This window comes from Panthera tigris, chromosome E2, assembly GCF_018350195.1.
Source record: "Panthera tigris isolate Pti1 chromosome E2, P.tigris_Pti1_mat1.1, whole genome shotgun sequence".
Taxonomy (NCBI): domain Eukaryota; kingdom Metazoa; phylum Chordata; class Mammalia; order Carnivora; family Felidae; genus Panthera; species Panthera tigris.
In genome coordinates this window covers 41,110,290-41,122,634 of record NC_056674.1, presented here as the reverse complement: position 1 = coordinate 41,122,634, position 12,345 = coordinate 41,110,290, and the positions used below count along the sequence as shown (strand labels likewise).

Below are 12,345 nucleotides of genomic sequence, written 5' to 3'. Positions count from 1 at the left end.
GAACACAAATTGCTATTTCTGCCCCCACAGTCAAGTTCCAAATGCTCAGCTGGTCTGTAGTTCTTGTGCTCAGTGTTATTGACCAGCATGTGCACAGACCTGTCCTCAACGTGTGGCTTTGGTGGTTCTTGCCTGCTGGCCACAGGCCTCACTGCCGTGGCCGGTTGTAACCAGAGAGGGGAAAAGAATAGGGGAACAGATTTTCCATCTACAGAATTGCAGCATGAAGTCATTGTGGCCAGCCATTGGGCAATACAGAACAATATCAAAAGTAAAGTGCAGGTGTAGAGGTTAGACAGTGTGCATCTGAATCCCAGCTCTCCTTCTTGCTAGCTGTGAGAAACATTGTTGACCTCTCTGAGTTAACTAGTTCTTGCCCTGTGAATTGGAGAAAGTATATCTTGGTGGTTGTGAGAATCCAAGTAGATAATGGATATAATAAAGTACTCGATGAGGTTTTGGGGTGATAGTGGGGGGGTCTGGAGCTGACAACCAAGAAAGTGTTCTTGAAGTCATCATTAGTGCAAAAAGATGATTTTATTAAAGCACAGGACAGGCCCTATGGGCAGAAAAAGCTGCACTGGGGTTGTAAAGAGTGGTTCTTATATAGTATGGACTTGGGGGAGGTAAAGTCAAAGGGAGGCCTCCAGAGGGACTTTGATATGCTAAAGAAGACTCCTATGACACCTGAGGCCTTGCTATTGTCAAGCTAAGGTTGTTTCCCTCTAGTAAGACATTAGGACTGTAGGGAATTCCTGGAGATATGGTATACTCTGTATTTGCCTCAAGTATTTGCCAATGAGCTACAGGTTATGAGGAAACTTAATTTTACCTGCCATTTCCGTCTTGCCTTTGTTCCCCATATCACTGTGGAGGGGTGATGTTAGGGCCCCTGGAAACTGAGTCTATAGGTTTCTGGAGATTCGGCTATTGATAAGATTGACTTTTTCTTGGGGCGCCTGGGTGGCTCAGTTGGTTAAGCATCCGACTTCGGCTCAGGTCATGATCTCGTGGTTCTTGAGTTTGAGCCCCGCGTCGGGCTCTGTGCTGACAGCTCAGAGCCTGGAGCCTGCTTTGGATTCTGTGTCTCCCTCTCATTGTGCCCCTCCCCCACTCACACTCTGTCTCTCTCTGTCTCTCAAAAATAAATATTAAAAAAAAAGATTGGCTTTTTCTTGTAATTTACTAAGGTATTTGTAAACTGATGGAGACCTATGTCCTGTATGACTGTGATCTCTATCAGCCATCTGTTTTCTTTCCTTTCCTTTGTCCTTGGGCAGCCAGGAGAGCCTGAGGAATATCACATATATCCAACCTGGAGGAGGGGAGGGTTGTGCTAGCTTGCCCTCTGTCCTCAGCTTGCCCCACGCTCCCTCATCATACTCAGCTCTGGGCTTGGCACAGAGTAGCCATGAATAAGTGGTACTCTTAGTTTAACAAATTTAATTTTGAGACATTACACCCAAGTTTGAGGACCAACCTTTATTTAATAGCTATGCTACCTTGGGCTACTAATACAGAATCTTTCAAACTTCATTTCCTCACTTGCATGACAAAGAGAGTAATGCCCAACTCATGAAATTGCCAGCCCTTTGAGAAGCCTTCCCTGATCCCCTGCCTGGTACGGGACTGCTTCCCAGACTTTGGTGTGCTCTCCTTAAAGCACAGATTCTGATTCAGTATGTCCTCGATGGGGCACGAGAGCCTGCACTTTGAGCAGCAAGGATATAAAGTTAACATTCCTTTCTGGGGGGTGGGTGGGGGATGTGTGTGTGTTTGCCCGTCCTGTGTACCTGCGCATACCTATAAGACAGGCATCACATCTGACTCTCTTCTTCTTGTTCCCCACAAATGGATCCACCTTGTCCAGAACTGGAAACAACTTTCACAGGCAGAAGGTTCTAGCTGCTTCCCTCCTTCCACCTCGAGAGGCTTTGAATCAAGTCACCTGCTGTGACCTGGGAGAGAGAGGCCCAGCTGCATTTGCTGGGAAACCCCACTTTCTACCGTGGATCTCCTCCACTTCCATTCGTTCTCCTTGCCTGCAGACTGAGCTTTCTCTTCACCCGCCCCCCTCCCCCAGCCCATATTGGCCTCCAGAATTCCATCGTGGTCTTTGTGCCCTGGAGCGGGTGTCCATCCATCCGGGTGCCTGCAACACTCCATTAATGCACCCACAGCCGGCCTCCTGGACAGAGAGTAGTCACCCGCCTGACTGCTCAGGAATGACCCTTGTGCCTGCCTTCCTGCATCAGACCTTCGAGCTAGCATGTGGCTTAGCCCTCAGTGCCCCGCAAGAAGCGGGTCTCACCCTCCATCGGACCGCTCCCACACCTGTGGGGCCCAGCTCCCTTCCCCACACCACTTTCAGACCCCAAGACTCCCCCTCCAGGTGACCCCCTCCTACAACTCAGTGTGTGCAGTTACAAACCAGAGTCACCAGGTTGTCCACAGAATGACTGGAATGGGGGAAGAACTGACTCTTTCTAAGGAAGAGAGGAAGAACAAAAAGAAGAGTTCTGAAACTCACAGAGGTGCTGGAAGGATCTAGGGGTAGATGTGGCAGAGTGAACTGGAAAAGTCCGAGAAAGCTTTCAAACCCAGGCCTGTCAAGGCCCCTCCGGCTCTGACTGCCCCACCACACACTCACATCCTCACACGCATCCATCCACCGTGGGCACACGCTTGGCCCCCAGCGCCCGGCACAGGTCAGTCGGCTTCACAGCCCCCTCAGGCCCTGGGGAGCTCCACAGAGCTCCTGTTGGTTTCTATTGTATTCAGGCTTCTTCCTTGCAATCTAGTCCTTCTTGCCTGTTTCTCTTTCTCTCTCCATCCCCGTCCCCATGTTCTTCCCCTGGGTCCCAGCTCGCCCCTGTCCCCTGTGCCTGTCTCCCCCATCCCCTGTTCCCTCCTCTGTGCCTTCCTCTTCACTACCTCACTTTCTAGACTTTTTTCCTCAGGCTCACTCTGTCTCGTTCTGACTTTCCCCTCTGTCTCCAGGGTGTGGGCATATTTCCCAGCTGCCCGTACCCAAACCAGGCTGGAGAGTGAGTGCGGGGAACGGGCCGCTCCTTCCCTCTTTCAGAGCCTGACCATCTGGCCCGACGCCCTGGAGCCAGCCTGCCGAGCTGACCCAGCAGCCTCTGCTTTTTTGGCAGGAGAGGCACCCGAGGCCCTGCCGAGCAGCACCCCTCTGCCTCACCCAGTAGGCGGAAAGCGAGGGTGAGACGGAGCCCATGGGTGACATCGACAGCTGAGAGGGACAGACGCAGGCTCTTTTCAGGTATGGCTTTCCGAACCTCACTGTAAGCACAAGCCCCACCTTTGCTGCTGTCTCTCCTGACACAGAACGGCTTGCTTCACCCTCACGGCCTGCACCCAGGGCTTCTCTGGAGGGGGCCCTGTTTCTGCTGTCTTCCCTCTTTCCGAATAATTGACAACGACTGTGTGTTACCTGTGTAATAAGAAACCGTGTTATGATACCAGTTAAGTGAGTGGGTTGAGCATAGTCCTCCCGGGACCCACCTTTCATGCTAGTTCATGATTTGGCCAACTCAGAAACAAGAGAACACAGCACCCGGCGGGCAGATGAAGGCTGTCACCCTGAGGAAGGCCGCACTATACAGAAACAGGCTGTGCCTCTCTTTTGGGCTTAGAGGTTTGTGACCAACATATTAGAAATATGTTAAAACAAGATTAACTACTAAATGGGTGATCGTCACCTGCCCAGCAATCACGTGGCTACTCTGCTTCCTCCCAGGAAGCTTCTCCATCAGGTATGGGAGAGCCTGTGCCCAGTAAAACACCAAAATCCTGTGGGCTTTGCAGGTGACATCAAGCATATCAAGGCTGTCCTGCACACGAGGAGCCTTACCTTTGTTTCTTTCATGAGTCAGTTGAGAGGGGGGCAGTGTCTATGGCATTCCCTCCCACTTTCTCTTCCATCGTCCTTCACAGCATCACAAAAACAGAATGCCCAAGTCCCATTCCATTCTCGTGCCTTAGCTGTCTCTTCCATTATCCCACAATTAGCGCAGCGATGGGCGATTGGGGCGAGTGGAGTGATATTGCTGTGAGTGACCTATTATTATCTGCAGATTACATTTTACAAGGAAATTAAACGAATTCTGTCAGTGCCCCGGGGCCGGGGAGGAAAGAAAATGCCTCATTGTTCAGTTCTGCGAGCTGGAGAGACTGCGCCGGGCGATAAAGAGACCTGTGTTTGTGCACACAAGGCGTGGGCTTCCAGTTTGAAAGATGCATTTGTTACACCAAAGCTCGAAATAGGAAATATGTGTGGGCAGGCACAATGGAGATGAAAGGGGAGAAAACTAATTATTACTACCACTGCGTATGTGTGTTGGGGTATTTATATAATGTGTTAAACTTCCTTTGCTGGGAAAATGGCTGTCATGTCAGCAGGAATGAAACTTTACCCTAAAAGGGGGTATTCTAAGGCCTCAGCGCTGCCAGCTCAGTAGGATTGTGTTTTTGAAATTATCTTCTGCACCTTCCTCTCCTTTTCTTGTGTCTGGTAATGAGTAGCATCTTCGGAGTATCATCTTCTCTTTCTTGTTCATTTTATTCTCTCAATAAGTGTGCCTTTTATTTGTCTTTGTCAGGCAGAGGGCAGGTATCGGTATTACATAAAGAAGGAGTGGGAAAATAACACTGTCTGAAGTCACAGTGGTTTGGGCAAACAAAATACAACCGAGAAATCTATAAAAGTCAGAGACTCACAGAGCCTGGCACATAGATGGCACAATCTACTCTAAACCAAGTGCCCCACACTCTGGAGAAACAGATGGAGATGGAGGGACCTGATCCTCTGGGGAAAGGATCTGAGTCTTGACCAGGGATCATGGGTTTTTTTTCTTTTCTTTTTCTTTCATTTGTTTAATGTTAATTTTGAGAGACAGTGAGCTCACATGAGTGGGGGAGGGACAGAGAAAGAGAGACAGAATCTGAAACAAACTCCAGGCTTGAAGCTGTCAGCACAAAGCCCAATGCAAGGCTCAAACTCGGGAACGGCGAGATCATGACCTGAGCTGAAGTGAGACACCTAATCTACTGAGCCACCCAAGCGCCCCAGTGATCATGTTTTCTTAATTGTGAAAAGAGATGCACACATCCAAAGCAGCCCCATGAAAGGTCTCTTCAGGTTCTGATATTCACCCTCGGTTAGTACCTTGACACATTCATCTGGTCCAACTTTGTGATGCAATTTGCCGTTAATGAGGCATTGTGTTGGGTGTTGGAGAGGATTTCTATTTACATTTGTGGACAATGCATAGAACCAGTTGTCTAAATCCTAAACAAAACTTTTCTACCAAGCATCCAATAAAAACCCTTCCCCCTGCCATTGTGAGGGCCATGTTCTCAAGAGTATGAAGTCTATTAACATCTCCCCATGCCTGTGATCTTGTGTCTGAAATAGGAGCAGACTGACTGTGTTTGGAAACTCAACTTTAAGTCATAAGCAAGAGGGTTTAGTAGCTCTGGAACAAGCCTGCAGCTGAGCCGTGAGAGTTGTGTGGTGGGGGTCCTCTCCATATGTTTGAATAATGACAGTAAAAACCAGGTTCGTGAGCTTATCTTTTTAGTCAAGGGGTGCCACAGACACAATGAATAATTTGTTGTGTGTGTGTGTTTTTTTTTCCTTTTGGATTTTCTGGTACATACTGAATCATGAACAGTATAACAAATGGGGATTGTAAAGAGAAGAAAATCCTTTTCTATACACTGTAGAAATGATGGTGCTCATGTGTACTTCAGCCATGAGGGGACTGAGTCTTCATAGGAAATTGCTGAAATGTTGCACTAAACGCTCAAGGAAGAATGTAGTCCCTTTTCACATTTGCGTGTATCACAGTCTCCAATGGAAATTGTGAAGTATTAACATGTCCACCCATCCCTCCTATCCACCCAGTCTGATTCAGGGGGTTGGGCTGGGCCCAGAGAATCTGTCTGCTTAACAAACAACCAGGTGACCTTAACACCTGTTCTTAGGCCAAGCTGAGGGAAACACTGGCGCTGGACTAAATACTCGGATTCTGACCCTATTAAATAGTTGCTTAAGTGTATTAAAGTTCCTGAAACACTTAACGCATTTCCCATTGAAATCCAATGGCAGACAATGGCCATGAAGATGGAAAGGTACAAAGCACCTGTGTCAAAATTGATTTATATTGTGTGCTTCATAATAATTACTTTTATCACCTCCACTTCAGTGAGAAGGGTGGAGGTTCTGGGGTATAGGTAGTGCTCATTGACCGTTTGGAAACTCTCATACTCTGTAACAGCAGAAATGCATGGGGTTCTGAGTCTCCCCTCAAAATGTTAAAAAAGCAAGACATGGAACTGGAATGGAGCTTCTAACTTAGTAAAGCTGAAAGCGAGGATCAGGACACACTGACAGAGGATGGTGAGAAAACTCTTCAAAAGCAAGAAATTCTAGCAGCCTTTTACGAGATTTTGGGTGGCCTATTGTGCCCATTTAAAGAGGCTAAAGGAGGGTAACCACAAGTTTTGTGGAGGCTGCGAAGACTCTAGATGACTACACATGCAGACCATCATGAACTCCAGAAAGATCTTACTTGTGAATCAGCCCTGATACATGCCTTTTTTTCCCGGTATTAGTCATACTTAATTATTAGTTAACTTTCCTAGAATACTTCTAGAAACGTCTATATATGTTAAGTTTGAGTCAATAATTTGTTCCCAAATGAGTGCTAATGAAAAAAATACTATGAGTTGACATTCACCTTTGCAACTAGCACATTCCAGAATAAAAACTTGCAGTTTTGATATGTGAAGAAACTAAGAGATGAAAATTATATTTATGGTTTTATAGCATATATTATATTGATGGTTTTAAGATTCTTTCATTGGTCCAACCCCTTCAAATCACTTTATAATTAATTTTCCCAGTTTGGCATTAAAGTTGTTGATGTTATAAATATGTCTTTTCATTAACTTCACTGTTTCCAAAATTTCACAACATGCTTTTCAGCTGCTTCTAGCTATCCATTTGGGATAGGCATACCATTTACAATGAGATATTTCTTTACATTCTGGAACAGAATGGCAATTTTCATGTAATATAAATTTCCACGGAAGAATAAAAGGCTTAATACTTTATTTCATTTTAAAATAGACATTGGAATAGGTAAAGAACCTGGAGTCTCCCAGGTGATAAGAGACATTTCATAATACAAGGCCCCAAATGTAGGCCAGTCTGATTCATCTCTGGACTCTCGATCCATTCTTTCATTTTTTAAGGCTTTATTTAGACATAATTTACATACTATATAGTTCACCCATTTAAAGTGCACAATTCAATAAGTTTTAGTACAGAACTGCACACCATTAGTACAGTCTAATTTTAGAACATAGTTATCACCTTCCTAAAGAAACCCCATGCCCATTAGCAGTCTCTCCCCATTATCTCTCCAAGCCTACGACAACCATTCATCTATTTTCTGTCTTCGTGGGTTCACCATTGTGGACATTTTGTATAAACGAAACCATACAATGGGTGGGCTATTCTGAGTTTACTCTTAGCATAATGTTTTTATGTTCATCCAGACTGTAGCACGCATCAGAACTTCCTTGTTACTGCTTTTTTTATCAAATGAGTTGATCACATTTTATTTATTCATTCGTGTTTGAACCTTTGATTGTTTCCACTTATTGGCTTTGTGAATATGTTGTTATGAACATTTGTGTGCACATTTTTGTCTGGGTATATGTATTCACCTACGTGTACATCTAGGGATGAATTTGTTGGGTCATAGGACAACTCTACGTTTACCGGTGTAAGGGGTATGACAAAACTGTTTTCTAAAGCAGCCACATCACTTCACCCTCCACCAGCATTGGGTAAGAGTTCCAATTTCTCCACCTTTGTGCCAACACTTCTTATGAGCTTTTCTATGATAATCATTCTACTGGGTAGGAAGCAGAATCTCATTGCGGTTTTGATTTGCATTTCCCTAGTGACTAACAATATTGCATACCTTTTCATGTGATTACTGATCATTTCTGCATCTCCTCTGGAGACCTATATCTTCAGACACTTGGCACATTTTTTCTTTGGGTTATCTTTTTATTGTTGAATTGTAAGGGTTAAATATTCTGGCTACAAGTCCTTTATCAAATATATGATTTGCAAATATTTTCTCACATTCTGCATTTGTCATTTTACTTTCTTGATAGTATCCTTTGATACACAAAAGATTTTTTAAATTTTTTAAATTTTATTATTTTTTAAATTTTTTTCTTTTAATGTTTATTTATTTTTGAGAGACACACAGAGTGTGGGCAGGGTGGGGCAGACAGAGGGAGGCACAAAATCCAGAAGAAGGCTCCAGTCTCTGAGCTGTCAGCACAGAGCCTGAGGTGGGGCTCGAACTCAAAAACCATGAGATCATGACTTGAGCCGTAGTCAGACGCTTAACCAACTGAGCTACCCAGGTGCCCCTCATACACAAAAGTTTTTAAATTTTGATGAAGTCCAATCTACGTAGTTGTTCTTTTATTGCTTATGCTTTTGGTCCTATATCACGAAGACCATGGCTTAGCCTGAGGTCATGAATTTTTACTCCTACATTTTCTTGTGAGAATTTTATAACTTAGCTTCTAAGGCTAGGTCCATGATCCACTGTGGTTGTCTTGTATGGTGTAAGGAAGTGGCCCAACTTCATTCCCTGGTCTGTGGCTATCCAGTTGTCCCAGCACTATTTATAGAAAAGACTCTTCCTTCCCCCCTTATTGTCTTGACAACCTTGCCAAAAATCAATTGATTGTAAATGTAAGGGTTTAGGTATGGATTCTCAATTCTATACCACAGATGGCTATTTTACTACCAATACCATACTGTCTTGGTTTCTGTTCCTTTGTAGTAAGTATTGAAATTGGACAAGTGTTGAGTCCTCCAACTTGATTCTCCCCCCATCTCAAGATTGTTTTGGTCACTTTGTGTCCCTTGCATTCTGTATACATTTTGAGATTACCTTGACAGTTTCTGCAACAACAACAAAAGCCAGCTAAAATTTGGATAGAGACTTTGTTGAATTTATAGATCAATTTGGAGAGTACTGCCATCTTAACAATACTAAGGGTTTCCAATTCATAATCATGGGATAACTCTTCATTTATTTTGGTATGTTTTTCTATTTCTATCCATAATGTTTGTAATTTTCAGAGTATAAGCTTTGTACTTTTTTCTGGTTAAATTTGTTCCTATTTTATTCCTTATAATGCTATAATTGGAATTGTTATCTTAACTTCATTTTTAGATATTTCATTCCTAGTGTATAGAAATATAATTGATCTTGGCACCTGGGTGGCTCAGTAGGTTAAGTGTCTGACTTCAGCTCAGGTGATGATCTCATAGGTCATGAGTTCAAGCCCCACATCAGGCTGCTATCAGTGCAGAGCCTGCTTCAGATCCTCTGTCTTCCTCACTCTGCCCCTCCCCCACTCATGCTGTCTCTCAAAAATAAACATTTATTTATATATATGGAAATAATTTATATATATCTATATCTATATAAAATTGATCTTTTGTATATTGCTTTTGTGTCCTGTAACCTTGCGAAACTCTTATTAGTTCTAACAGGTTTTTACCTAAAGTGAATTCCTCAGGATTTTCTATGTACAAGGTCATGATACCTTCAAAAATAAGTACTTTTACTTCTTCCTACCCAAACCTGATGCTTTTTATTTCTTTTTCTTATGTAAATACCCTAGCTAGAACTCTGACTATAACTAGAAATGTTGAACAGAAGTGATGAGAGGAATCATCCTTGCCTTCTTTTTGGTCTTAGGAGACAAAGCATCCTGTCTTTCACCATGAAGTATAATGTTAGCTGTGTGTTCTTTTGTAAATATTTAGCCTGATAAGGTTGAGGAAATTATCTCCTGTTCCTAGTTTGTTCAGGGTTTTCATCATTAAAGCATGTAAGATTTTGTTAAGTGCTTTCTCTGCATCTATTGTGATGATCATATTTTTTATCCTTTATTCCATTAATATAGTGTATTGCATTAATTTGTGTTCAAATGTTAAATCAAACTTGGGGATAAATTCCACTTGGTCATGGTGTATAATTCTTTATATACGTTGGTAGGTTTGGTCTGGTAGCGTTTTGCTGAGGAGTTTTTCACCTATGTTCACCAGAGATATTGGTCTATAATTTTTTTTATGAAGTCTTTGCCTGATTTTGGTATCAGGGTAATACTGGACTCAGAATTTTTTGGGAAGCATTCACCCCTTTTCCATTTTTTTGAAGAGTTGATGCAGATTAACATTCATTCTTCTTTAAATGTTTACCAGTGAAGCCACCCAAGTCTGTAGGAATGTTTGACTAAATTATCTTACCACATCAAAAAATAATCTGCATAATTAACAAGAATTAGTTAGAGGCATACCTTTTGACTTGACAGGATATCCATGAGCTACTGTTGAACTAGAAAAGCACACTGCAGAAAAATATGTACTATATGATTGCCTTTCTGGAGATAATTATGTAATTTTAATATGTGTGTATGCATTTATATATGTGTGTCAATCTATTCACTTTTATTTCAAATATATTAACATTCATTCTGATTCCAAAAATACAGATATAATATTCAAAACAGTACCCAAATAGCCTCCCACACTGGAGCTCTATTTCTATGGAACAGAGTCCCAAGATTGGTATTGCTGGGTTGTGGGTTAGGTGTATTTCTAGGTTTAACAAGTGTTGTCAGGTTGTTCATAATACAAGTTAAAAATTCTGATTTCTATGATTAATCTATGGGAGTACCCATTTTCCTATATCCCTGACAACAATGGCTGTTTTTAAATTTAAAAAGTTACCTTTCGTGGGTACAAATTATTATTTGACTGTTATTTAATTTGTATGCCTCTGATTCTGACTTTGGACATGTTTAAATGTTTGTGAGCCATTCTAATTTTTCTCGTGTGTTATTATTCATATCCTCACAGATTTTTCCTTTAGAGTTTCTTTTCTTTGTCAATATGTATGGTTACTTTAAATACTATAATAATTAATATTATATGTGTTGTATGCAATTGTGTCATGTAATGCAAAGACATTTGGGTTCCCAGATTTCGTCAAGAAGTGCATATTTATTTATTGGTACGTTTATTGGTTTTTATAGAGGATTTTATTGTTACTTTTAAGACTTTAAGGTATATATTTTTGTATATGGTCTTGGACGTTTTTCTTCCAGATGGATAGTCAGTTTTGCCAGTGCCATTTTGAAATAATCCATCCTTTCCCTAGGAGTTGAAATGAGACTTTGCACCTTTGCTGCTTCTCACAGGGGTTACTCTTTGGTGTATCATTGTTTCAATTTGTTGACATTTTATATAATATTTGTGTTTATATATTCCTAAGTGAAAGTGATTGGTATTTTTTATACTATCTTCATCAGATTTTAGTGTTTTTCTGGCTGCATGTAAAACTGGCCAATTTCTCATTTTTTTCTATGGTCAGAACTAGCTTCTATAACATTTGAGTTGGCGACTTTAAACATGATGGATGAAAGTCAACATTGAACTAGTCTGTCTTGTTGCCTTTTTCAGTGATAAATTTTAATTATTTAGTATTATTTAGAGTAATATAGTATTCTATTTTTTCCCTTCCTGAGTCAATGTATATTTTTCTAAGAAATCATGAATTTCCAGTAAGTTTTCCAACTGATTCCATAAAATTATAGGTATGATTCCTTTTCATTATTTTAATCTGCTGTTTGCAGTCATATCTTCTTTTTTATAATCTTGCCTATTTCTTCTCTCTCTCTCTCTCTTCTCTCTCCTCAACAAAACTCCTGATATGTTTCATTGGTCTTTTAAGGACACAGATTTTGGGTTTCCTTGTCATTGCTACTTCTAAAATTTTATTAACTATAGACTTTATTAATTCTTCCTTCCTTTTGTTTCTTACTTTCTGGTTTACTGAGTACCACATTTCTTAATTTGTTCTTATTCTTTGGTTCTGAAAAGAATGCATTTTAAAATTTATGAATTTAATATGTGGCTCTATATTTCCCACTGAGTACAGTTTTGTGTTACCTTCTGTAGGTTTTCATATGCAACAATTTACCTCATCACTTGCTTCCAAGGTTCATAATTCAATTATCCTGTATTTTTTCCAATTTTCAAGTGATTTTGGCTTTTGCCTTTTACTGTGATTATTTCTAATTTTATTAGATTGGTGAGTAGGAAATGTGACCTATATAATCTCTCCTAATTTTATGTTTTTGAGATCAAGTATATGATTCCATATATTAATGGTGTTAATAAATTGGCATAGCAATTTGGGGGAACAATTT

At 41.3% G+C, this 12,345-nt stretch overlaps 1 long non-coding RNA gene across 2 annotated transcripts in view; it reads left to right on the top strand.

Moving 5' to 3' along the window:
• LOC107180393 overlaps positions 1–12,345 on the top strand; it is a 286,205-nt gene that overhangs the window by 254,098 nt on the left and 19,762 nt on the right. Inside the window, exon 1 of one of the 2 annotated variants that reach the window (XR_006212058.1) lies at positions 3,216–3,283. The exons of the other annotated variant lie outside the window; for it this stretch is intronic. This is a non-coding gene — a long non-coding RNA (uncharacterized LOC107180393). Of the gene's footprint in view, positions 1–3,215; positions 3,284–12,345 lie in introns of those variants that run through there. 2 annotated transcript variants of the gene reach the window in all.